This window comes from Eutrigla gurnardus (assembly GCF_963514095.1).
Source record: "Eutrigla gurnardus genome assembly, chromosome: 8".
Classification (NCBI taxonomy): Eukaryota; Metazoa; Chordata; class Actinopteri; order Perciformes; family Triglidae; genus Eutrigla; species Eutrigla gurnardus.
In genome coordinates this window covers 309,178-335,433 of record NC_139922.1, presented here as the reverse complement: position 1 = coordinate 335,433, position 26,256 = coordinate 309,178, and the positions used below count along the sequence as shown (strand labels likewise).

The following is a 26,256-nucleotide window of genomic DNA, read 5'->3' as shown; positions in this document are numbered from 1 at the left end:
CCATCTCCGCTCTGCTTCTTTCCCAAGGTCTTTCTCCTTCTCACGCACTCCAGGTTAGGACTAGCATCATGTTACTTCTGTTTAAATCTCCATAGACCCGACTAGTCTGTAACAATAGTCACAGAAATTGTGTGCATGATGACAACAGCATGATTTTCCCAGCATTACTGTAGCATTCCGACACTTCTGAATGAACTGCATAATTCATACACAACACACATACACAGTGTAATATTAGGTTTCCAAAGCACTGTAGCAGTCTGGTCTGTAGGGCTGGGGGTAAATGATTATTTTTAAAACGATTAATCGGGCGATTATTTTATCGATTAGTCGACTAATCTAATGACTAATTGGACGATTAGTCTAACGACTATTTTTCTGTTGTTCGATTAATAAAAATCATATGTATCCATGTATCTCAAATAAATATCTTACAATTCTTAATAATATAGTTTATTAAACACTGTTTTGCACAGCAAAATAAAAAATATAGAATAAAATTATAAAAAATAAAAAAGGCCAGCCTGTTTGTTTCCTCTTACAGTCCAACAAAGAAAAAAAAGATAAAAATGCAGTGCAAAAACAAACACTGTGCCATGTACAGTACAGAAATTCCTGACGACACAATAACAATCCCAACATAGAACGGACCTGATGTAAAATTAAACTGACTCTCTTAAATCAAGCGTAGCGTTAGTTCTGGCAGGCCACGACGTCAAGCTCTAAATCAGCAGCAACAGCGTAGCTGTCAAAACCGAGGAGATCAGCTGACGGCTCAGCTGACTCCCCGTGCCCGCTCCCTATTGGGAAATTGCATTCAGAGCGCGCTATTTAAACTGCTCTAGCCTGACCTCCCTCGTTGCTTCCTCTGCCGGCGTTTTCAAGACGAGCTCCCGTTCGAAGAGAATTCGCTATTCACGTTCGTACTCACCCTGCTGCTGCTGATGTCGTCGCTCTCCGTCCATGATGAGGACCCGCGGCTATATGACGGTACGGAGCCTCAGCAAAACCCCGAAACGGAGGAAGCCGACGAATCTACGACGATGAGAGGGCTCCATCTCTCCGTCGAAGCTCTCGCCCGGCAGGCAAGGTAACGCCACAGATGTCCCATTGCTCGATGACTGGCCGATTCCAAGCCGCTGGAGTTTCTGTTTGCCAACGATGTTACCGCTCCGGTCTGAGCGTCACACCAGGAACTGTTAGCTTTATTTTAAATTTCGCTGGGTCTCAACTTCCACCCGCCGATCAGCTCCTGTCTCCGCTCCTCGGAAAGCTTCAGCAAACGCAAACACAGCTACCGGAACTCAGCATTCGCTCCGACTCCAGCTGCTGCCCCGCCGGCCAAAAGAGCTAGAGCCCCGATTCCAGCAGTCGCCTCTGCAGCTCCGGGAAACGACGCCATCATGGCAGCACTGTCTTCCACCCAGTCATCCATTTCCAGCATGAATTCCAGGATCCAAAGCTTAGAGGCCGCTACCGCTTCACCTTCCAGCTCTTCTCTCCAGGCCGCCGTGTTTACATCCCGGGAACCTGCCGCTTCCTCCTCGACGCGGGCCGAAGACGTCACTCTGACATCCCCCGACGGCGTCTCTATCCCGCGCAGAACTCTGGGAAGTGCAGTCCCAACCTCCACCGGCGTCCCATTCTACCCTCCCGCTGCTGCCATCTCTGGCAACCTGAGAAGCCAGGTAGTCGCAGGTAATTATGTCAATCTAGTCAAATCCTGCTGCGCTGTGATTTCAGTAGGCGAATTCGACCCGATGTACCTAACGCATTGTATGTGGGTTGAAGCGATGCATGATGGCTAGAATTTGTTTTTGCTTAGCAGCCGACTACAAATACGTCACAGGGTCGCGACCATATCCCCACATAGCAAGCGGGTCTGGGCCAGATCCGGCATCAAGCCGGCACCTCTGGCCTACATCTGGCATGGCAAATAGTATGTTAGCCAGATGTGGGCCAGGTCTGGCAGTGATGGCACCGTTTATGTTATGGCATGCCAAATGCGGGCCAATCGTGGTTAGGTGTATGTGGCCCAGATATGTAACAGACAGGTCTGGGCCAGATCTGGCATCAAGCCGGCACTTTTGGCCTATTTCTTACCTGGTAAATAGTATGTTAGCCAGATGTGGGCCAGGTCTGGCAATGATGGCACCGTTTATGTAATGGCATGCCAAATGTGGGCCAATCGTGGTTCGGTGTATGTGGCCCAGATCTGTAACAGACAGGTCTGGGCCAGGTTTGGCAGTGATGGCACAGTTTATGAAATGGCATGCCAAATGTGGGCCAGTCGTGGTTAGGTGTATGTGGCCCAGGTCTGTAACAGACAGGTCTGGGCCAGGTCTGGCAGTGATGGCACCGTTTATGAAATGGCATGCCAAATGTGGGCCAATTGTGGTTAGGTGTATGTGGCCCAGGTCTGTAACAGACAGGTCTGGGCCAGGTCTGGCAGTGATGGCACCGTTTATGTAATGGCATGCCAAATGTGGGCCAATTGTGGTTAGGTGTATGTGGCCCAGGTCTGTAACAGACAGGTCTGGGCCAGGTCTGGCAGTGATGGCACCGTTTATGAAATGGCATGCCAAATGTGGACCAGTCGTGGTTAGGTGTATGTGGCCCAGATCTGTAACAGACAGGTCTGGGCCAGGTCTGGCAGTGATGGCACCGTTTATGTAATGGCATGCCAAATGTGGGCCAATTGTGGTTAGGTGTATGTGGCCCAGGTCTGTAACAGACAGGTCTGGGCCAGGTCTGGCAATGATGGCACCGTTTATGTAATGGCATGCCAAATGTGGGCCAATTGTGGTTAGGTGTATGTGGCCCAGGTCTGTAACAGACAGGTCTGGGCCAAGTTTGGCAGTGATGGCACCATTTATGAAATGGCATGCCAAATGTGGACCAGTCGTGGTTAGGTGTATGTGGCCCAGATCTGTAACAGACATCTGGCATCAAGCCGGCACTTTTGGCTTCTTTCTGACCTGGTAAATAGTATGCTAGCCAGATGTGGGCCAGGTCTGGCAATGATGATACCGTTTATGTGATGGTACACGATACATGGGCCAATTGTGTTTGAGTTTATTAGACCCTACACTGCAAAATTTTACGCTGTGAATTCACAATAAATTATTGGATACATTTTGCATGACTTTCACAGTAAGGATTACAGCAATATACTGTGAATTAATTTCAGTATTGTGATATTACAATGCATTGTTGTAAAAGCACAACTGTATACTGTAACTTTACAGCTTCTATGGCAACGCAATTACTGTGATATTACAGTACATTACTGGGAATTACAACCTTTTGCTGTACATCATTACAACAAGGCCCTGTACTTTTACAGTGTGTACTGTGAATTCACAATAAATTATTGGATAATTTTTGCATGTGTAACCCACGTCTCGAGATGAGTACGACTAAAGACTAAATTACGTGGTCATGAATCAAAGCTGGGCTAGTTTCAGGAGATTCTAGACACGCCTACGGAGCCTGAAGTAATATCAGGTTAGCAGAGAACAGACAACACAAAACAGGTATGTTTCAGAAATATATTGATACAAAATCATAAGCAGTTATTTACAATCCCTGCCTATCTAAGCCGGCTTCCTAAGTGCACAGGCGCACAATAATGGGCCCAAAAATAAATACATTCAAAAGAAGGTGTCCCTTTAAAGAAGAGTTAAAGAGGGTTCTCCAAAGTCCATTTAAGTCCTCAGTGTGTGTGTTTCTTGGTATATGTATGTTCTTTCACTACCCGGGTAGATTTATGTGTGATCTTATCTGAATCTCAATGGAAGGATCGGGATGATTCTGTCTTCCAAGAATGCCACAGCTGGCCACACCGGGCTCTTGGTCCACTCAGTCGACTTCTACGGTTGGCTCGCCACTGACCGCCAGGGTCAGGTTTCGGATGATCTCTCCCTCACTATAGAACCAATCTATGCATACAGTACAGAATGCATTAGTTACTATTGTATCGTTTCTGTTCAAATCCGATCACCCTATCTCCATCATTCAAACGTCAAATCAAGTTATAACCATCTTTTAAGGATATAAATACTCTAATCATTATGTAAATTAATAGATATACATCACACCACATAAGATAGATCAGTTCAAATGAACAATCAATCAATCAATCATGTACTTCCATCTCACAGCATAGAAATAAAATCATGAATGTTCCAAAACCAGATATTTGTAATTTTAACCTTTTAGATCTATTTATGCATCTTAATAACATTTTAAACATCACTATTTTAACCAAACACTTTAATATATTTATTCTTTTAACAGTTAAAATGAACTTCTGCTTCTCATATCCATAACAGCGTATATATATGGCAATTTAATGAACTGAATCACCAATTAAATTACATCTAAGTCAACAAACAGAGTATAACGCACCTTTGGTGGAGTGAATACTATGAATGATCTGCTACAGTGGTGACTAGCTTAGTTGAGCTAGCAGCAGAGTTCAAATCAGACAAGTTCATGTAAATGCTAACGATTAGCATGCTAGCGATTAGCTCGCAGCTAGCGCGACTAGCACGATTAGCCCTCGGCTAGCGCAATTATCTCGCAGCTAGCACGATTAGCGATCTTTTGTAAGCATTTCCAACAACATAAAACAATCTGAATCCGTGTCTATATGATATCAAACAAGTATCAGGTCGCAACTCCGATTGGTTTTATTTTAAAAGAACAGTATTTCACAACATAACAGACCTAACACAGTTAGCATGACACTCAATTTTGCATGATCATCCTTAGGAGCTCACATTCATGTGGCTCAACTGGCTCAACGAGTTCAATGCTAGTTCTTCCTGTTTTCTTGGCAACTCCGCAACCGAAGACAAGAAGGATAAGTGAATAAAATTCACAGGGCGTATGCGCCACCCTCTGGCAGAGCAGAGGATTGCACTCAAGTAACCCTGTGTGGGTTACACATGACTTTCACAGTAAGGATTACAGCAATATACTGTGATTTCAGTATTGTGATATTACAATGCATTGTTGTAAAGCACCCCCCCCCCCCCCCCCCCCCCAACAAACAACTCTGAGGTAAAGTCAATGTTAGCCCAATGGCATATTTATTAACAAATAAATATTTTTCAACATACAGCAAATGTCAAGAAATTCAAGAATTCAAGAAATTCAACTTCCTAGTCAAACTTTCCAAAGCCATCTTAAAATGCAGAGAAATTGTGCAGAAACTTGCGAGTCAACTACCTGTCTCACTATGATGGCCACTCAAAGTCAATAGGTTTCCTCAAAAGGGCGCTCACATGAGGGTTCATTGTTTTCCACTACTTGGTCTTTGAGCCTCTTCCAGGATTGATGCCCAGGAAGCACCTGTTAATAAGCAAAGATAGTTTCAGTTTTAAATAGATTTATGGATGAGTTTGCGAGATCAGGATGGTCTCACCAGGCTAGCCTCAGGTACCTCCATTGTCAGCAATTTAGACGTCAAGACAATCATTGAGTTGGAAGCCTGTACTATAATGTGAATTACAAGGTTAAATGAGATCTTTATACAATACCTTTGAATGAACTCTAGCCTCGCCGATCCAGCAGCAGGATACTCGAGGTTGAAGACTTAATAGCTGCTGAAGAAAGCAGCTACTCCGTGTAAAAACAAAGGGTCTGGGCCCATCACGACATGTCCCTCGATGGATATCAGCCATCCAGAGGGCTTCATCATGTCACCTGAAAATGAATAGATACAACATCATGTGTTATGAGCTCTTTGATTTGATTTGATTTGATTTATTTATTTAGCACAATTTTAAAACAGTGCAAGGAGGGAACGAAGCCTAGAAGGCGTGTACAAAGTTCCACTCCCTTCATCATAGAATTACATTAATTCAAGATAAACAATGAGATATACAGAAAATAAAATTAGAAATGAAACAATAAAATGTACAGTGCAACATAGAAAAACTATGAAACACAAACAAACAAAAGAAAAAGAAAAAGGATGCATAATTAACATTAACAGAAAAATAACACTGAAGATTATGACATGAGGTGTTTTTTCAGTAACTTTCTAAAGGATGTATAAGATGTTGTTGACCTCAGAACCACCTCCAAACCATTCCAAAGTTTTGGACCTCTAAAAGTAATATTAGATTGATGCCCAGATGTTCGGCAGAAGGGTAAATGAAGATTGCCACTATGCCTAGTTGAATATGAATGGAGGTCAGATGAAAAAGTAAAACAATTTTGAAAAGTGTCAGGAAGATTTCGTTTAGCGTTGATAAACTTATGCACAAACAAGCATGAATGGAAGACATTAAGTTTATGAATGGGCAATATTGAATATTTCATAAATAGGGGTGCAGATGGTTCTAGTCTACTGGAGCGAGAGATCGTTCTTAGAAATCTTTTCTGAATTAACAGTAGTTTGTTCAGGTAGGTTGGATAAGTTGCAGACCAGACAATATTACAATAATTCAAATATGGAAATAAAAAACTATAATATAAAGTCACATGAGCAGACGAATTGATCAGAGGAGAAACCTTTTTCAGTATACCAAGCATTTTCATTGATCTTTTGCAAACTTGATTGATATGATTATTCCAGTTTAGACCTTCATTCAAAGTAACACCTAGAAAAGTGGTGTAAGGTACTTGGAGGATTTCAACTCCATTGATTAGTATTTTGGCTTCTTCTTTTGCGTGAGATTTGTTTTTGTTGCAGAAGATCATGAAGTTACATTTATTTACGTTGAGAGTTAGCTTATTGATCTGGCACCAGTTTGAAACAGTTGCTAATTCATCATTTACACATGCAATGAGAGACTTGAAGTCATCATGAATAGCTATAAGACTAGTGTCGTCGGCAAATAATAAGGGGAGGAAGTTATTACATGATCTAGGCAAGTCATTAATATAAATCAAAAATAATAAAGGGCCCAGGATCGACCCCTGTGGGACTCCAAAAAGAATACTTGATTTGGTAGATGAAACACCATTAAAATGAACAAACTGCTCTCTATTGTAGAGGTAATTGATCAGCCAATTTAGAGCAACATTCTGGATTCCATATCTATTGAGCTTTGAGATGAGAATTTTATGATTGACGGTATCAAATGCTTTACTGAAATCAAGAAAAACACAAAGGGCAATTTTTTTACCATCCAGTGCTGAGGATATGTTGTTGACTAATTGTAGCAATGCATGCTCAGTGGAATATTTCCTGCGAAATCCATATTGATGGTCATACAGTATATTGTTAGCAACTAAGTGCTTGGAGATTCTTACATATACCAATTTTTCCACAATCTTAGAGAAACATGGTAATATGGATATTGGGCGATAGTTGCCAAAGTCCTTTGTATTACCAGATTTAAATATTGGTATGACTTTCGCAATTTTGAGTTCTTGGGGGACGATACCAGACTGAAGAGATAAAGCAAAAAGATGGGTTAGAGGATGGATAATGTAGTCTATTGTTTCTTTCACAAGACTGCTTTTAATACCATCATGTCCTTGGGCAGAGTTAAGCTCTTTGAGATCTGCTTCAGACACAAAGGGCTATACAAATGTAATTTGTTATCATTATTATTATTTATTGTGGTGATGTAGATTTCTAGAATCAAAACAAAATACTGAGTTAGAAATGTCGATACTAGATCCAAGTAACATTACCTTGAATGATCAAGCAGGAGGTGCTGGGGTGTTCTGGAGTACTAATGTCCACAGCAGTGACACATGGCTGTAACATAGTAACACACAATAGCATGGATTTAACATTAAAGGATAAATATTGTTCATTGTCAGAGGTAGTAAATCATAAAAGGTAATAAATGGCGTCTAATGTAATCACTCATTTTACATTTTAAATATTTGAATAAAAAATCTTTACATTTCAAGGATGTGTCAGGTGGTAGAGCTGATGGGTCAGGTGGTAGAGCTGATGGGTCAGGTGGTATAGGCCCAGCAGCCTGCAGGTAGGACCCCTGCTGCCTAAACATGAATTTGCAGTCCCGTGTGTTTTCTGTAGCAGTCAGGCACCCCACACTGAAAGTATACTGTTTTGTGTGCTGAACAAAGTTATACACATTCTCATACACATGCTCACATCCAACCAATTTACAGTGGAACATTGTGGGGCATTTTAACTCGTCACCTACCTGATCTATTTCTCCTCACTCTTAGCCTGACACTGAACAAGATGGTAAGCCTCACCATCTGATGACCTAGAAAAAAAGAAAAAGGAGAAATTACACAAAGGCAACCAACAATATGAATTTCAGTTTGAATGCAGATTATGATCATGAGTATGTTGTAAAAAACATGATCTGTACATAAAACGTAATGGACATTTTTGGAGTTACATCACCTGTGTACGGCAATATTATCCCTAGCTGAAACTTGACCGAGAGCAAAAGCGTTTTTGCAGAATAGTAGCCTATCCATGCATGGCGAGGAGCTGGTCTATGTGGAATATCTCAGGCGATGCAGGGAGCCGCTACATGCCCCATAGACTAGCTCGTCATTAGCCTGCTTAGATCGGCTACCGTTCGGCAAAACCGCTTTTGCTCTGGAGTCAAAAACGAACGGGAAAGTAAGTGAAAAAGTTTGTGCTTAATGTCGCTACGTGTACTTTTCAGTGCGTTATGTTCGGCCACGTAGCCCCGGTTTGATATGAAGCTGAACTGGAGGATGCGGGTGTATTGTTAGCTTCGGCTCACACGGGTAACCCACTGTCTCGGTGTGGAAAGACCACTCATGAGAGGAGAACAGTGACGGCGACGTTACGCTAATATGCAGCAAAACACTTCCATGTACCCCCAGCACACGCTAACCCAGAGCAGACCAACCCTGCGAGCGAACATGACGACAACAGTACCGGTAACAGTCCTTACCGCTACTGACCAGTTCAGCTTCAAATCAAACCTGGGCTACATGCTCTAACCATATAACACATTGAAAAGTACACGTAGCGACATTAAACACGAACTTTTTCACTTACTTTCCCGTTCGTTTTCCTTCTTATTTCTCTCTCGTCTTATTGTTCTTATCTCAGGTAGCAAATCGTTGCTAATCGTGCTAGCAGCCGTTTGCTAGCTAGTATTATTACTACTGCTATTAGCAAATGCTGTGAGATAACGTTCAACAATTTCGGGCACTTGCTAACAAAATATGATCTGTGTCATGCGAATAACGTTCATGTGAAAGTAAATATTATTATCATATTACATGGGTGTAAGTGCTGCAAACAGAGTTATCCATGCTGCTCACCTTCTCCATTCAGCCGAGATGAGAAGAGGGAAACCGCCTCGCCTTCAGTTCAAACCAAGTTCGGTTATGTCATGTGACTTCCCAGGGTATAGTTCAATACAGTATTTCACTGTAATAATACTGTTGAATAATGTGAAATCCTTGCATTTTTTTACTGTGTCGCTGTGATATTACAGACCTTGTTGTGATATAACAGGGGTTTTTTGATTGCAGGATTTTACTGTAAAATTAGAGTTAGATGCTGTAAAAATCCAAAGATACTGTAGTTTTTACAGGTATTCATTTGGATATTACAGGGGAACTAAATTACAACAAGTTACTGTAAAATAATACTGTTAATTATTGTGAAATGCTGGTAATTTCTAACAGTGTAGAGTGACTGTGACTATAGGGTCAAAGGGGACTATTTAAGGTAAAAAAAATAAAAAAAAGAAGAAAAAAAAGACAGGTTTTACACATTTGAATTTTTTTTTTTTTAAGTATATTTTTGGGGCTTTTATGCCTTTAATTGATAGGACAGTTCAGAGAGTGACAGGAAATGGGAGGCAGAGAGGGGGAATGACAGGCAGGATAGGGCGGGGGGCGGGGCCTGCAGTGAGGACTATAGGCTCGGTTTTGCTTCCGCGTAGTGATCACGCAATGGCCACGCAGTTGCTGGGAGACCGTGATGGTTCTGCGTTGGGTTTACGTGTCGAAATGCAATTCAATGCCACACCGTTAAAGGGCGCTATGATTTTTGTAAAGACTACTGAAACTCTTGACGTATATCGTCGTTAGCCTCGTTATAGCCTATTTGTTTACCTTCCGGCTTTAAACATCCACAATTTTTCAGAACTTGGTGTCTTATTTCTTTGTGCAAAAGCGACAAGGTGCAAACAATAAAACGAGGTGAAAACAATAAAAGTAGCCTTTTAAAAGTTTAAATGGCGGTGTTTATGAGTGGAAACCGGATAGCGGTCTCCAGCGGATGTAGTTTGCGGACCATTCACAGCCAATGTTGCTGCGTTGGTGTTGCGTCGCCTCTACGCGCGTCTAGGATTTTTGGGAGGTGCACGTCAGGCCCTTGCGTTGGACGTAAGGGGGGTCCGCAAGGACGTAAGGGGTCCGCAAGCCCCCTTGTGTTGTGTCGACGCGGAAGCATTACTTGGGCTTATAGCCTCAACACATGGGGCGGGTGCTCTACCAACTGAACTAAACACCGCCCCAACACATTTGAATTTTAAAAAGGCAAGACAATCCCTTTTCTTTAATAAATGATCAAAGCTTTGTCCGAGAAGGCTGAAATCCTGACATGGCCTCTGCAGTTTGTAAAGTCCCCAGCCCATAGAACCTTCAGAAACTTGAAAGGTCATCCCTGTGCATGTGAGGTCTTCAAATTTTTTTTAATTTTCACATGTCTAAAAGACTTAAAGAGCATATTGCAGGTTAGGTTAACCCCCTAACCCTAATTTCATTGGAACGACTTGTAATGACACCAAAGTTATCTGGGTGAGTAAATGATCGTATTTTATGCTAGAAATAAGGTCCAGATTGTAAAAAACGGTTATATCCATTAATAATCAAAAGAAATATACCATCTGACCCATTTAAAAAAAAAAAACAGTGTTATGAGTATGAAAAGCCTCTGTGGAGTTATCAACGCACAGTTCTTGCTTCGGAATCCCAGTTGAACTCCATCAGATCGCTGGAGTGATAATCCTCTGGTTTAAAGTGAGCGACACACAACCAAGTTTTTCGTAGTTTACCCAGAGGTGAAGCCCCATCTCTTCAGCTGCACAACACGAACCCAGGCACGGAAGGTAGCACCGTTTTTTTTCTGTTAGGAAACCGGTGGACTCGATGTCGTGACAGGCTGGAGTTTGTGAAACCACCACAAACTCAATAATTTACCATGTCCATGATAACGCAATCCAAACCTGCTGTAAACACACTGACTCACGATAATACGATCACTCTGACAGATAGCCATCTGCTCCCACACTAAGCTATGGCAGCGGCTAGCATACAACTCCCTCTCGTGACGTAATATGACGCGATGTTGGAAAAAAAAGAGAGAGAGAGTTTTTAGGCGCTGTGCTCACTTTTTCGGTTAAATTTGTGCTCTTGTGCCTTCAGGATGACAAACTCTCTGTTATTCCTCTTAATCTGCACACCAATGCACCAGTCTGCTTCGAGTCGGATTACGCTGACCACTGGGGCATACCTTTTATGCAAGAGTGTTACTGTTCTGTGCATGTTTAAAATACTTTTATTAAAACATGTTACTGTATATCCTACTGTATAGCCTCCCCTTTCACCCCCTCCATGCCCCCGGCTTTACTGTGCGGCCCCAGCCGGTGGAGCCCCCGCTGCACCATCCACCGGGCAGCCGGTAAAGCTCCACTGTCACACCAACTGGGGTAAAATTCCTCGCAGACATCTCATGGGGCACATAAATAATCAAAGTGCACGTGCAGCTAGTGGAAACGAGCCAGGAAAGAGCATGCATGACAGCGTGACATGAGCATTTCCTCAGAATGATTGGCAAGTTGGAGGACAAATAAGATGATCCACCCGGGGTGCTGCATTTGCAATGTTATAAAAGGTTGGCTACCAGAAAAATATCTATGACCCAGTAGAATTACAACCTATATGGACAACTCAGTTATTTTTTTGCTGGAAATCCAATATGGCCACCACAATATTAGCCCCTGTATAATTGAGGTGAATAGGGCATTTAAACTAAGAGATATCTCAATGAAACTTCACAGGTTGATCACTGACATGAATAAGAACATCCTTTGTATTGGTTTCCATGAATGTATATTTAAATATGCAAATAGGGCATTATTTGATTACATTACCCTTAACCTAACCCTAACACTGTAAAGTAACTCGGATTAATGGGTAGTCAGACTTTTGGGTGGTTGGACTGACGTATGATCCCCCAATTCTGTATGGAGGCAATTTCCCGAGCAGCAGCAGAAATCTCTCTAGTGAGAGGGAGAAGACAGACTTCAAAGCTAAGGCTGTTAAGAGAGGACTCAGGGTGGGGGAGGGGATGCCACCATAGGATGCCACTCAACAGGCTTAGAAACTGACCTTCAGTGTCACTACAATGAGCTGCCAGAGCTAAAATATCAGTCTTTCCTAAATATTGTCTCAATATTCAGCCTTCCATGATAAGTCATTTTTTACAAGTAACAAAATTTAATAGAAAAGAAAAATTCTAATTGTATTTTTTATTTTATTTTCAATAGTAATTTAAATATACATATCTGGTATAAAATATGTGAAAATCCCTATTAAAGATAAACAGCATTTAAAAAGTTCAGACTTGTGCTGCTCTGTATCTCAGATTGAATAAGTGCCTAATAAGTACTACATGCTCCTCTGAAAGTTCACAGTCAGGTCAGCTGCAAATCAGGGTGGGGGAGGGGAGCTTTCAATGCACCTGCACCTCCAAACTCCCTCCAAAAACACTGCTGCGTTCAATGCAGGCAGGAATTACTGATTTCCTGAAACTGAATAAATAATAATTATTAATACATGTATAACTTCCTAATCCCTTTATGATTATGTATTCTTCACTCTGCTTAAAACTATATATGAACTAATTATTTAATATGGGAGTAATTACCTCAATCTGTAGTATTTTTGCATTAAAACATTTGATAAAAGTTTCCTTTCAATTTGAGGCCATGACAGTAGTGAAGTTCCCCACTGCCTAGAGCAGTGAAGTTCCCCACTGCCTAGAGCAGTGAAGTTTCCCACTGCCTGTGAATGCATCGGGAAAGCCAACAGCGACGGCTTCTCTTTGAGGATTGTGCGGGAAGTCGACTGAGGACTGAAGGTATGTTTGCGGTAACGTTACTGTTTCTTTTTATTAATTTTTGCATGTTATCTTGTCGACATTCAAATTACCCCATTTACTAAATGTTTGAAACCTTAATTACTATCGTCTATCCTATCCTCGCCGCATGAAGTCAGCGAATAAAGCCAAGCCAAGCCGTATTAGGTCGATTGTAACGTTACAAAATACATAAATTACGAGATTGAAACAAACAGTGAAAGTGATTCAGATTTTAATTATTAACATCTGTGATAGGCTGCCATGAGCTGTTCTCAAAGCTGCACCACAGAAGCCATGCATCCCCTAGTCCTGACCAAATAAGCCGTCTGTCCTCAAAGCTGCACCACAGAAGCCATGCATCCCCTAGTCCTGACCAAATAAGCCGTGGGTCCTCAAAGCTGCACCACAGAGGCCATGCATCCTCTAGCCCTGACCAAAGAAGCCATGCATCCTCAAAGCTGCACCACAGATGTATTTCGTCACCTGATCTCACCCAGGGAGGGACCGAGCCACAGCCATTAAGACCACAAACAGATCTTGACACGTGTGAGCATTTTATTCATTCATAACGGTAATTTGTTGTCTACTGCACAATCTCTATATGTTCTCTATCTCTACTTATCCACAAAATCTTTTTTTCCTTCCTAGCTCTCCTGCGAAATCTTCTTGCAAATCAACAGATAATGATGGACCAAATGAAAATCATTTTCACAACTGTGCAAGGATTGAAGTCCGTCACTGAGGAGGAGATAGGAATCGAACAAAATCTGCTGCCATTGACAGATCGCGAGTCTCTTGAGAAACTTGAGGAGCGGCTCACAACAACCCCTGACCTCAAAATCCAATTGGTAAGAATATCTGGTCGGGACCAGGTTATGAGCTAAGCATAAGTTACCATGGTGATCCTGCCGGGTTAAAAGAGAGCCACCTTTGTAGTACAGGAGAGCCTGGCTTTAGACTCAACATACCTCGTTAACCCACTAAACTCGCTTCGCAGTAGCCTACACCCCTCGCGTCTCCTTCTCTCTCTCTTCAAGCTCTGCACCGGTGGGGTGCGTTCATGCTCAGCACAGCGTTTGAATGGAGCGGTGCCCCTATGAGCCCCGCATGCACACAAGCAGCGCGTCAGCGTCATTTGCGGCCCGGAGCTGAAATCAAACGCACCCTTTCTGCTGCGGTCGAGTTGAACTGAGTTGAAAACGGCGCCACTGAGCTTCCATAGAGCTACATTGATTTTCAATTTCAGCGAGGCGGCCGCCTCAAAATTTATAATGCAGAAAAAACCCTGTATATACATTACATTTTCCCAGTTGTTTGTGGCCGTGTAGTATGTATTGTGCCTGTTAAATAAATGTGTGTGCTTCATTTATAACACAAGACAAAATGGCATGTGGCACTATAATATTTTTTTCATTTAGATTATCAAGTTTTCAAGATTGTGGGCAGTCAATATCGTAAGCAATGATTTTTGGTGTGCTGTATGAACAGTAGTGCAATGATACAACTATCAACTAACAAAGAAATATCAATTTACAGAGAAATGCGCTGGCTCTTAAAGGGGGAGGAGATATAAAAGAGTGTGTGAAGAGGATCATGGGTGCGACTCTATCACACTCTCTGGCCAAGAGTATAAACATGCGAGGCATAAATGGGAAGATTGGCTTCCAGAACCTCCAGATAAAAGACACTGTGATAGGTAAGTTTGTCTTGAGACTACTGTCTCCCTCTCATGTTTGTTTGTCGCTTTATGTTCACTATAACTATGTAGTATATGTATGAAGAATTAAGAATGTACAGTTTTGTCCATTTATTGTAAATAGCAGTTAATTGTTTACAGTTTAGATGAAGCTTCATACTTTTGCTGCCAGGCAGAAACCTTATCTCCATATGGTTTCTTGTATTTGAGGAGAAGTGCTGTTTTTTTGTTGTTGTTTTTTAAGTATATATTTTTTGCTTTTTGCCTTTTTATTTGATAGTAGACAGTAGAGGTAGACAGGAAAGGGGGAGGTGTCACGGACCAGACAGATGAGGACCACAAGTGCGTCACGTTTTAAGAGTTTTATTGAGGGTTCCAGAGGGGGAAAGGGAGTGCGATGTCGTGAGCCTGTGTGTGTGCGTTCCCCAGAGACGTCTCGTGCAGGTGGTGGTGGAGCGTCCGTGCTGACCCGCAGAGGGGCTGGGAATCCTGGGGGGGAACACACACACAACAGGACAGATTAGTCGAGGCAGTAGTGCAGTTCAGGGCAAAGCAGTGATCGTAGTCAGAAGACAGAAAGGCAGGTCGGTTTACCGGGCAGAAGATCAGGGAGGTCCAGAGGAGAAGGCAGGTCGGGTCTTCCAGGGCAGAGGATCAGGCAGGTTCAGGGGAGAAGGCAGGTCGGGTTTTCCAGGGCAGAAGATCAGGCTGGTTCAGAGGAGAAGGCAGGTCGGGTTTTCCAGGGCAGAAGATCAGGCAGGTTTACAGGCAGGTCCGGGTTGTAGAGGAGTCAGGGTGTAAAGCCGGTGAAGCACGATACGTAAGCAACTTCGCAGACGGTCTGACAAGGCCGAGCTGAAAAGCAGGACTCTTTATACTGGAGGTGGTGAGTGGGAAATGCAATGCAGCTGGCAGGTAAACGGGAGCAGAGCAGAGACAGGTGGAGCTAATGAATTCAATTAGTGAGTTACCAGGCAGAGAGAGAGAGCTCATGACAGAACCCCCCCCCCTAAGGGACGGCCCCAGAAGTCCCCAAGAAGCATCACCAAGCCGGGCGGGCGGAGGGGGAAGCCGGCGGAGGGTCAGAATTCCTCTGATCGATCAGAATCCAGGTCAGGTGCCGGGTCCGGCCCAGCTTCAGGTGTCGGACAGGTAACACGTCGGGACCCCCTTGGGCGGCCACGCTGGACAGAGGGTTGGTCAGGATGCCGACGATGGAACTCAGTGATGAGAGTCCGATCCACAATCCGTCTGGCAGGCACCCAGGTCCTTTCCTCTGGACCGTAACCTGCCCAGTCCACCAGTTACTGAATTCCTCTGCCCCGTCGCCTGGACCGAAGCAGTCGTCGGACGGAGTAGACCAGACCTCCGTCTACGAGACGCGGAGGAGGAGGAGGGGGTGCAGCCGGAACCAGCGGGCTCTCGTAAACTGGCTTTATCTTGGAGACATGAAACGTGGGGTGCACTCTCATGGACCTGGGTAGTTGGAGCCGGACAGCAGTTGCACTGATGATCCTCTGGATGGGGAATGGACCAAGGAACCGTGGAGCCAGCTTTCGTGACTCAACTCTGAGTGGCAGGTCCTTGGCCGACAGCCACACCTTCTGGCCCACCTGGTAGGTCGGTGCCGGAGTCCTCCGACGGTTGGCCCCGATGGCGTAGCTGGTGGCAGATCTGAGGAGTGTGGCGCGGGCCTGAGACCAGGTACAGCGGCATTGTCGGGCATAGGCCAGGGCTGATGGACAGGTGACCTCCCCCTCCTGGCTGGCGAAGAGAGGCGGTTGGTAGCCATACACACACTGGAAGGGTGACATGCCAGTGGCAGAGCAGGTAAGAGAGTTGTGTGCATTTTGCCCAGGCCCGGGGGTTGGAAGATGCCATGCAACGGAGTGCCTTCTCTAGCTCCTGGTTTACCCGCTCCGACTGGCCATTGGACTGGGGGTGAAATCCAGAGGATAAACTGACTGTGGCCCCCAGCAGATGGCAGAACTCCTTCCAGAAGGCGGAAGCGAACTGCGGACCCCGGTCCGAGACGACATCCCCTGGCAACCCGTGTATCCGGAAGGCGTGGTCTAGGACCACCTGGGCGGTCTCCTTGGCAGATGGCAGCTTCGGGAGGGGGACGAAGTGTGCCATCTTGCTAAAACGATCCACTATAGTGAGGATGACAGTCATGCCGTCAGATGGGGGTAGGCCAGTAACAAAGTCCAGAGAGACATGCGACCAAGGTCGTGAGGGCACAGGTAGTGGCTGGAGTAGGCCAGCTGGGGGCTGGTTGGATGACTTGTTTTGGTTACAGGTGGGACAGGCACGAACAAACTCTCGAACGTCCCTCTTTAGAGACGGCCACCAGAACCGCTGGGTGAGCAGATGGCAGGTCCGAGTGGATCCAGGGTGGCAAGCAAGACGGGAGTTGTGTCCCCACTGTAGGACCTGGGATCTCAACTCTGCCCCCAGGGCCCGGCAAAAGGCTTGCCAAACCCGTGACGAAAACTGGGGTACCCGGTCTGAAACAATGTCCTGAGGAATGCCATGCAGTCGGAACACATGTTGGATGAGCAGAGTGGCGGTCTCCAGGGCTGAGGGAAGCTTGGACAGGGGAACGAAGTGCACAGCCTTAGAGAATCTATCAACAATAGTTAGTATGGTGGTGTTACCTTCAGATGGAGGCAGGCCTGTGACGAAGTCCACCGCGATATGAGACCAAGGCCTGTGGGGAATGGGAAGGGGCCGAAGGAAGCCAGCTGGGGGGCGGTGAGAGGCCTTACTGCGGGCACAGCCGGAGCAGGCGGCGACGTATATCTCTGGTGTCAGCTGACATGGAGGGCCACCAGAAACGCTGTTGCAAGAGGGCTAGGGTGCGGTGAAAACCAGGGTGGCAAGCAACCTTGGAGGCGTGTCCCCACTGGAGTACTGGGGACCTGGCCGGCGGTGGCACAAACAGCCGCCCGGGTGGGCAGCCCTCCGGATCCGGGTGATCCCCTCGAGCCTCCTGGACCAACCTCTCGACCTCCCACCTGGCAGCTCCAACCACACATGATGATGGCAGGATGGTCTCCCCGCATGGCTCCTCCTCCAGAAAGTCAAACTGGCGAGACAAGGCATCCGGCTTGGTGTTCCTGGAGCCGGGCCGGTAGGTTAGGCTGAAGTTGAAGCGGCCCAGGAACAGAGCCCACCGGGCCTGGCGAGAGTTCAACCTGCGGGCAGAGCAGAGATAGGAGAGGTTCTTGTGATCGGTCCAATCTACGAAGGGAAAGGTGGCCCCCTCCAGCAAATGCCTCCACTCCTGGAGCGCTAGCACGACTGCCAGAAGCTCCCGATTCCCCACATCATAATTTCTCTCCGCCGGCGTGAGTCGGCGGGAGAAAAAGGCGCAGGGATGTAGCTTTCGGTCAGAGGCAGAATGCTGCGAGAGGACAGCTCCGACTCCTGTGTCCGAGGCGTCGACCTCCACCACGAACTGAGCAGCATGGTCTGGGTGAAAGAGCACAGGAGCAGAGGAAAACAAGCACTTCAACCTGTCAAAAGCAGCGTACGCTGCCGGGGACCACAAAAAGGCAGTCTTAACTGAGGTTAACTTAGTTGGCGGGGAGGCGACACTACTGTAGTTTCTGATAAACCTCCGATAAAAGTTAGCGAACCCCAGAAACCTCTGTAACTGCTTACGGGTTGTAGGAGTGGGCCAGTCGGCCACTGCCTGAACCTTGGCAGGGTCGGTCCTGATCTGGCCCTTCTCCACCACAAAACCAAGGAACTGAACAGATGACACATGAAATTCACATTTCTCAGCCTTGACATAAAGTCTGTTCTCCAGGAGCCTCTGCAACACAAGTCTGACCTGCTGAACATGCTCTTCAAGAGACCGGGAAAAAATAAGAATGTCGTCCAGGTAAACAAACACAAACTTATTCAGCATGTCACGCAGGACATCATTAACAAGGGCTTGGAAAACAGCAGGTGCATTAGTAAGTCCGAATGGCATGACACAGTATTCAAAATGTCCTAGGGGTGTATTAAAAGCAGTCTTCCACTCGTCTCCTTCCCTAATTCGTACCAGATGGTACGCGTTCCTAAGGTCCAACTTAGTGAAGACAGTGGCCTCATTAAGGGAGCTGAAGGCGGAGTCAATGAGGGGAAGAGGGCACTTATTCTGTATGGTAATGTAATTTAGGCCCCTGTAATCAATACAGGGGCGCAGGGATTTGTCCTTTTTGTCCACAAAAAAGAAACCCGCCCCCACCGGAGAGGACGAAGGACGAATAAGGCCAGTAGCTAGGGAGTATGTAATGTATGTCTCCATGGCTATCTTTTCTGGTTTGGAGAGATTGTACAGTTTGCTGGAAGGTAAGGGGGCGCCAGGGAGTAAATCTATGCCACAGTCATAGGGCCTGTGAGGTGGCAAGGATTGGGCGCGGACTTTATTAAAAACCTCCTGGAGGTCGTGATACTGAACAGGGACACAGGTAAGGTCAACTGGTCTAGGTGGGGATGACAAGGACGAGACTGTGGCAGGAATAGCTGAGTGAAGGCAGTGAGAGTGACAAAAAAGGCTCCAGTTGGTGACGGCAGAGGTGGGCCAGTCGATGTGGGGATTGTGTAGAACTAACCAGGGGAGACCTAACACTAGAGGGGCGGAAGGTGAGGTAATAATAAAAAAATAAATGGATTCATGGTGGTTACCGGAGAGGAGCAGAGACAGGGGACCGGTGCGGTGAGTGACGCGGCCTAACAGCCTCCCGTCGAGGGCAACAATGTCCTTAGCTGAAGGTAAGGGTTCTGAGGGCAGGTTAAACTGGGAGACAAGACCAGAGTCAATAAAATTGTCATCAGCACCAGAATCCACGAGAACTTGCAGAGGAAGGGACACTTGGCACAAAGAAACAGTACCTTTAAGCTGAAGACGGCGAGGAGGGGATGAAGGGACGGAGGTATGGCTCACCAGTGCCCCTCCTGTGGCTGGTGAGCCCGCTCTTTTGGCAGGACAGGACACAGGGAAAGAGGGTGGCCAGCCTGACCACAGTAGCCGCACAGCCGTAGGCGCTCGACCTGGGAGAGCCTCGTCCTACCCAGCTGCATGGGTTCCTCAGCGCTTGGGAGTGATGGTGCCGCGGCTAAGGAGCCACCGGGGACCGGTGGATCAGGAGCTGGAGGAGCAGGTGGCCAAACAGACCAGGTCCGAGAGGGGGGAAAGGGAGGACTAAACCTGGCTGCTTTCTCCCTGCGTCTCTCACGGAGGCGGTTGTCTAAGTGAGTAGCTAGGGAAATTAGCTCATCTAGAGATGATGTTTCATCCCTAGCCGCTAACTCATCCTTGATCTCCTCACTTAAGCCCCTACGAAAAGCCCCCTGCAGAGCTATCTCATCCCACCCAGCCTTACTAGAGATTCAATGCCTTCACAACGATTGGTTTCTTTCTTCTTCTTCTTGTTTTTTAAGCAAGAATGCGAAAATCAATAGCGTAGTGGGAGACCGGGCTGGACCCCTGCTGTAAGGTGAGGAGCCGATTACTGGCCTCCCTGCCCTTTAAAGGGTGGTCAAAAATATTCCTCAACTCCGCAGTAAATAAAGGAAAAGAGTTACACAGGGGTGAGTTACTGTCTGACACTGCTAAAGCCCAGGCCGAAGCCTTGTCTGACAAAACAGAATATCTTTATTGTCATTGTAACAAGTACAACGAAATTAAGTGCAGTCCTTGTTCAGTGCAAAAACATCACATTGAGATAGTACGTATAAATAAATAAATAAAAACTATAAAAACTAATCAACTAAGTACACTAAAAAAATAAAAAAAACACATAAGACACACCCACACAAACATTCACATTTATAAATGTGCCTACACAGATGTGATACACAACACAACTATGCTCTGGTAGCAACATTTAGTGAGGTTATGGCTGTTGGATAAAAACTGTTTTGTAGTCTGTTTGTTCTTGTTTTCATAGACCTGTATCTCCTGCCTGATGGCAGTAGTTCAAACAGTTTGTGGCCGGGGTGTGATGAGTCCTGCAGGACGGATTTAGCTTTTTTAAGGCAGCGGGAGCTGTGCAGTTCGTCCAGAGAGGGAAGAGGGCAGCCGGTGGTTTTCTGCGCTGCCTTTATGACCCCCTGGAGCCTTTTCCTCTGTGCCACAGTGCAGCTTGAGAACCAGACACACAGACAGTATGTCAATATTCAATTCAATTCAATTCAATTTTATTTATAGTGTCAAATCACAACAGAAGTCATCTCAGGACACTTAACACATTGAGCAGGACTAGAATACGCTCAAAATTTCAAGAGTCAACACAATTTCAAATTCCCAACATCACCCAGGGGCAAGCGTTACAGCAACAGTGGCGAGAAAAAACTGCCTTAATAGGCTTTTAGGCAGAAATCTCGTGCAGCCCAGGCCCTTGGGTTCCAACTGCATTTGGTGTTGGTAGTATGGTAGTAGTAGCATTAACAGTAGTGGTGGTATTAACAGAAGCAATAGTATCAACAGTAGTAGTCCATGGCAGCAGGCACAGCTACGCCGAGATGGATTCATCCCAACCACGTTGCCGTAAACCAGAAAGCAGGAGTAGTTGAGCAGTCACACAGCGGGCAGGTGGAGCTACAATGTGGTGTTTCCAGCATCAGGCCAGTTAGCAGTCTGCATCGGTCAGGACCTCAGTGGACCCTGCTGGACCAGAAAGCATAGCCAGACTCCCAGGAGTGATCCCGGGAGTAGTCAAGTTAGTGACAGTAGAGATGCCGATTTTAGTGAATTACTTTAATTAAAAATACAGGCGGTAAGAGGCAAACAAGACCACAACATCGGTGCAGTCCGGATCAGGTTCCACCACGGTCCAGGGAGACCTGCTAGGTAAGAGAGCACAGGGACTCCGGGGGAACATACACAGTGAGAGAGAGAGCGCGCGCGCGAGAGAGAGAGAGAGAGAGAGAGAGAGAGAGAGAGAGGGGGGCTCAGTGTGTCACTATAATCCCCCAGCAGTCTAGGCCTATAGCAGCTTAACCAAGAGCTGGCTCAGGGAAAACCTGAGCCAGCCCTAGCTATAAGCGGTGATAAAGAGAAAGGTTTTAAGCCTACTCTTAAATGTGGGAACAGTGTCTGCCTCACGAACCAGAACCGGAAGACGGTTCCACAGAAGAGGAGCTTGATGGCTGAAAGCTCTGGCCCCTGTTCTAATTTTGGAGACTTTAGGAACTACAAGTAACCCTTTATTCTGAGAGCGTAGTGCTCTAGGAGGACAGTAGGGTTTAATGAGCTCTTTAAGATATGATGGTGCCAGTCCATTAAGAGCCTTGTAAGTGAGGAGAAGGATTTTAAATTCTATTCTGGATTTTACTGGCAGCCAGTGCAGAGAAGCTAATACAGGAGAAATGTGATCCCTTCTTCTGGTTTTAGTCAGAACATGAGCTGCAGCATTCTGAACCAGCTGGAGAGATTTAAGAGATTTATTAGAGCAGCCTGATAATAAAGAATTACAATAGTCCAGCCTTGAGGTAACAAATGCATGGACGAGTTTTTCTGCATCTTTTTGAGACAGCATTGGCCTAATTTTAGTAATGTTACGCAGGTGAAAGTAGGCTGTCCTCGTGGTTTGTTTAATATGCGAGTCAAAGGACAGGTCCTGATCAAAGATAACTCCAAGGTTTCTTACAGTAGTATTTGAGGCGATGGCAATCCCATCAATAGTCGCTATATCTTTAGACAGCGAGCTTCGGAGGAGTTTAGGCCCAAGTACAATAACTTCCGTTTTATCGGAGTTTAACATCAGGAAATTGCAGGTCATCCAGGATTTTATGTCATCCACACATGCCTGGAGTTTAACTAGCTGATTGGTTTCTTCAGGCTTGATCGATAGATATAACTGAGTATCATCAGCATAACAATGGAAGTTTATAGAGTGTCCTCTAATAATGTTGCCTAAAGGAAGCATATATCAGTTGAAAAGAATTGGTCCGAGCACAGAACCTTGAGGAACACCGTATTTAACTTCAGTGTGCCTGGAGGATTTTTCATTGACATGCAGAAACTGAGATCGATTGGATAAATAGGACTTAAACCAGCTTAATGCGTTTCCTTTGATGCCAATTAATTTTTCCACTCTACATATTAGAATCTCATGGTTGATGGTGTCAAATGCAGCACTAAGATCTAGCAGAACAAGTACAGAAACCAGTCCTTTGTCAGAAGCAATAAGAAGGTCATTTGTAATTTTGAGCTGTCTCTGTGCTATGATGTACTCTAAATCCTGACTGGAAGTCCTCAAGTAGACTGTTATTGTTGAGAAAGTCACACAGTTGATTGGCGACTACTTTCTCAAGGATCTTAGAGAGAAAAGGAAGATTTGATATTGGTCTGTAGTTTGATAAAACCCCTGGATCTAGAGTAGGCTTCTTAAAGTGTAAGTTTGGCGGAAATTGAAAATAAAGCTATTTTCTGAATGAAAATACATCAACTAAGCCGTGGAGGAAGTAATTATCGCTCATCACGCAGTTCAGAGCTAGCACGGGTCGGAGCTAGAGTCCAAAATCGCAAACAGTGGGTTAGCATGGGGCAGACAGCCACACGCTTTCAAAATCGCATTTTTAAACCACTAACATTGCTCAAAACAGCGCCAAACCTCGTCAGCAGCTTGCTCTGGGTGTCTACACATAAAACGAAGCACCAACAACTCAGTTCATGAACCCGAAGTTTATAACAGAAGACAGTTAAGAACACTCACCAATTCTACCCCTGCCAGCTCCTCGCGAAGGATAGTCCGTAAGTGTCGATTACCGAACGAGTTCCCGTGTGAGATCTCGCGTGACATGTATGTGCTTCAGATAAGGCTGCTGTCTTGAACTGATTGGAAGTGTATACAAACTATCCCGACGTTTTTACCCACCGTTATTAACTTATATTTGGCCAAACTGCCACTAATTTAAAAGTATACTCGTTTTATTCTGGGCGAAATCTTCAGTTTCACTTTCACTTTTGCATTGCGTTCGGTAATCGACACTTACGGACTATCCTTCGCGAGGAGCTGGCAGGGGTAGAATTGGTGAGTGTTCTTAACTGTCTTCTGTTATAAACTTCGGGTTCATGAACTGAGTTGTTGGTGCTTCGTTTTATGTGTAGACACCCAGAGCAAGCTGCTGACGAGGTTTGGCGCTGTTTTGAGCAATGTTAGTGGTTTAAAAATGCGATTTTGAAAGCGTGTGGCTGTCTGCCCCATGCTAACCCACTGTTTGCGATTTTGGACTCTAGCTCCGACCCGTGCTAGCTCTGAACTGCGTGATGAGCGATAATTACTTCCTCCACGGCTTAGTTGATGTATTTAGATTCAGAAAATAGCTTTATTTTCAATTTCCGCCAAACTTACACTTTAAGAAGAGGTTTAATTACAGCTACTTTAAATGACTGTGGCACATAGCCTGTTAATAAAGACACATTGATCATATCTAATAGCGACGCGCTAACTAAGGGTAAGACTTCTTTCAGCAGCCTGGTTGGTATCGGGTCTAGGAGACAGGTTGAAGGTTTAGAAGAAGAGATCGTTGACGTTAGTTGGTTTAGGTTGATTGGAGAAAAGCAGTCTAAATATATATCAGGTCTTAATGCTAGTTCTAGAACACCTGAGTTTGAGGGTAACGCGGTTCCAATTGAAGGCAAGATGCAAGTAATTTTGTCGCGGATTGCTAGAATTTTATCATTAAAAAAGTTCATAAAGTCGTTACTACTAAGATCTCTAGGAATGCATGGCTCAGTAGAGCTGTGACTCTTTGTCAGCCTGGCTACAGTACTGAAAAGAAATCTAGGGTTGTTTTTATTTTCCTCTATTAAAGATGAGTAGTAGGCTGCTCTGGCATTACGGCAGTGGCGGATTTAGGAATTTTGGGGCCCAAGGCAAAGGCAGGCATGGGGCCCTCTGAAATGAGAAGACAACACACAAAACAACAGGTCAATTATACAGATACATAGATTTTAACAGTATTATTTTTTACCAGCAGGTTCTCTGATAGAAAACTTGGGATGGATCACATACATAGAATTGATTTCACTATATAAGTTGTTATTTCATAACTGTATATGTGACAGAGATGATTTACCTTTACACAGCTCAAATTCGGGCAGCAGCAGCTGCTGTCCTCTATCTTGTGGTGCTGAAATGAGAAGACAACACACAAAACAACAGATCAATTATACAGATACATACATTTTAACAGAATACACATGTATTTAGGGCCCGAGCGCCGACAACGTCGGGCTGCGAAGCCCTATTGTTATTCGAATGTTTTTTCTTCTTCTTATTATTCTTTCACGCCTTCGCCCTACATTTTGGGGGCCTGAACATGAAAAAAAACTAACCAAAATTGGAGTGTCTATAGGGTCTGGCGAAAATAAGAGAATTTGGCGTTTTCGCATTCAACCACGAAAAAGTTGCTCGCTAGCGCCACCTAGAGTGGAGAATCGCCAGCCCCGCCGCACCGTAACTCCAATTGACATGAAACTTTGCAGACATGTGCAAACAAGTGTCCCCTACAAAAAAATCCTCTTGGAGTACCAAAGTCCGCCTACCGAAATTTTCCGCCATCTTGGATTTTATGAAAAACAGGACGTTGCGCATTTCTCGGACACCGTTGGTCCGATTTGGACGAAATTCGGTACGCATACTCTTTAGACCTAGCTGGGGAGATGGTCCCAAAAGGTTTCGAAAATATGCATTTTATCAGGAGATATCGGCCAATGAACATTAGAGGGTGTGGCTACCAAAATGCAATTAGCATAACTCTATAACCTTTGCCCCTAAAATTACGAAACTCGAAACCTATGTTGCCATCGCTTGAAACAACATGCATGTCAAGTTTCATCTAAATCGAGTCATATTTGCCACTTCCCGAAAATCCCAAATATTGCAGTTTTTGGGTGATTTTGGCTGTTTTTGGCCATTCACAGGGGTCACGCTAAATCAAAAACTCATTATACCGTTGATCCGATCGATACCAAAATTGGATATGTTGTTGGAAAGGCCTTACGTACAAAAAGTATGCCAAAGATGTCCAGAATATTTAGGGGCGTGGCCACGGCGACGCCTTGACTGCGCTACTATTTTTAACTTTCGCCATAGGCATTAAGCTGTTATAACTTCACCGTTTCTTCTCCGATCTGCTCCAAAATATTCATGCTTGTTAACAATCACGTCCTGAACACAACTGCACTGCAATTTTAACTGACAGGTAGAGCGCCACCTAATGGCCAAATGAAATGTGACCGATTTTATGCCCATCTTCTGAGCAACAGCCCCCCCTCTAGGTAGGGCGTACACGCATGAAACATTTTTGCCTAGATAGCCCAAGTGGAGCTGTACAAAAAAGCCTCTTGGACCCACCGCCTCAAGTCATAATAAAGTAGGTAAAAAAAATGTTTTTAGCCAAGTGTGTAAATCAGCCAGGTTTTCACTCAGGACACATAGGGAGGAGAGACACAGGCGCACAGCGACCACCA

General features: G+C 45.0%; 1 long non-coding RNA gene across 1 annotated transcript in view; it reads right to left on the bottom strand.

Moving 5' to 3' along the window:
• Nucleotides 1–24,142: 24,142 nt before the first annotated feature.
• LOC311017222 overlaps nucleotides 24,143–26,256 on the bottom strand; it is a 3,040-nt gene continuing 926 nt past the window's right edge. The window contains exons 2-3 of the long non-coding RNA XR_014597605.1: nucleotides 24,861–24,914; nucleotides 24,143–24,679 (exon numbers count right to left, since the gene is read on the bottom strand). This is a non-coding gene — a long non-coding RNA (uncharacterized lncRNA). The remainder of the gene's footprint in view (nucleotides 24,680–24,860; nucleotides 24,915–26,256) is intronic.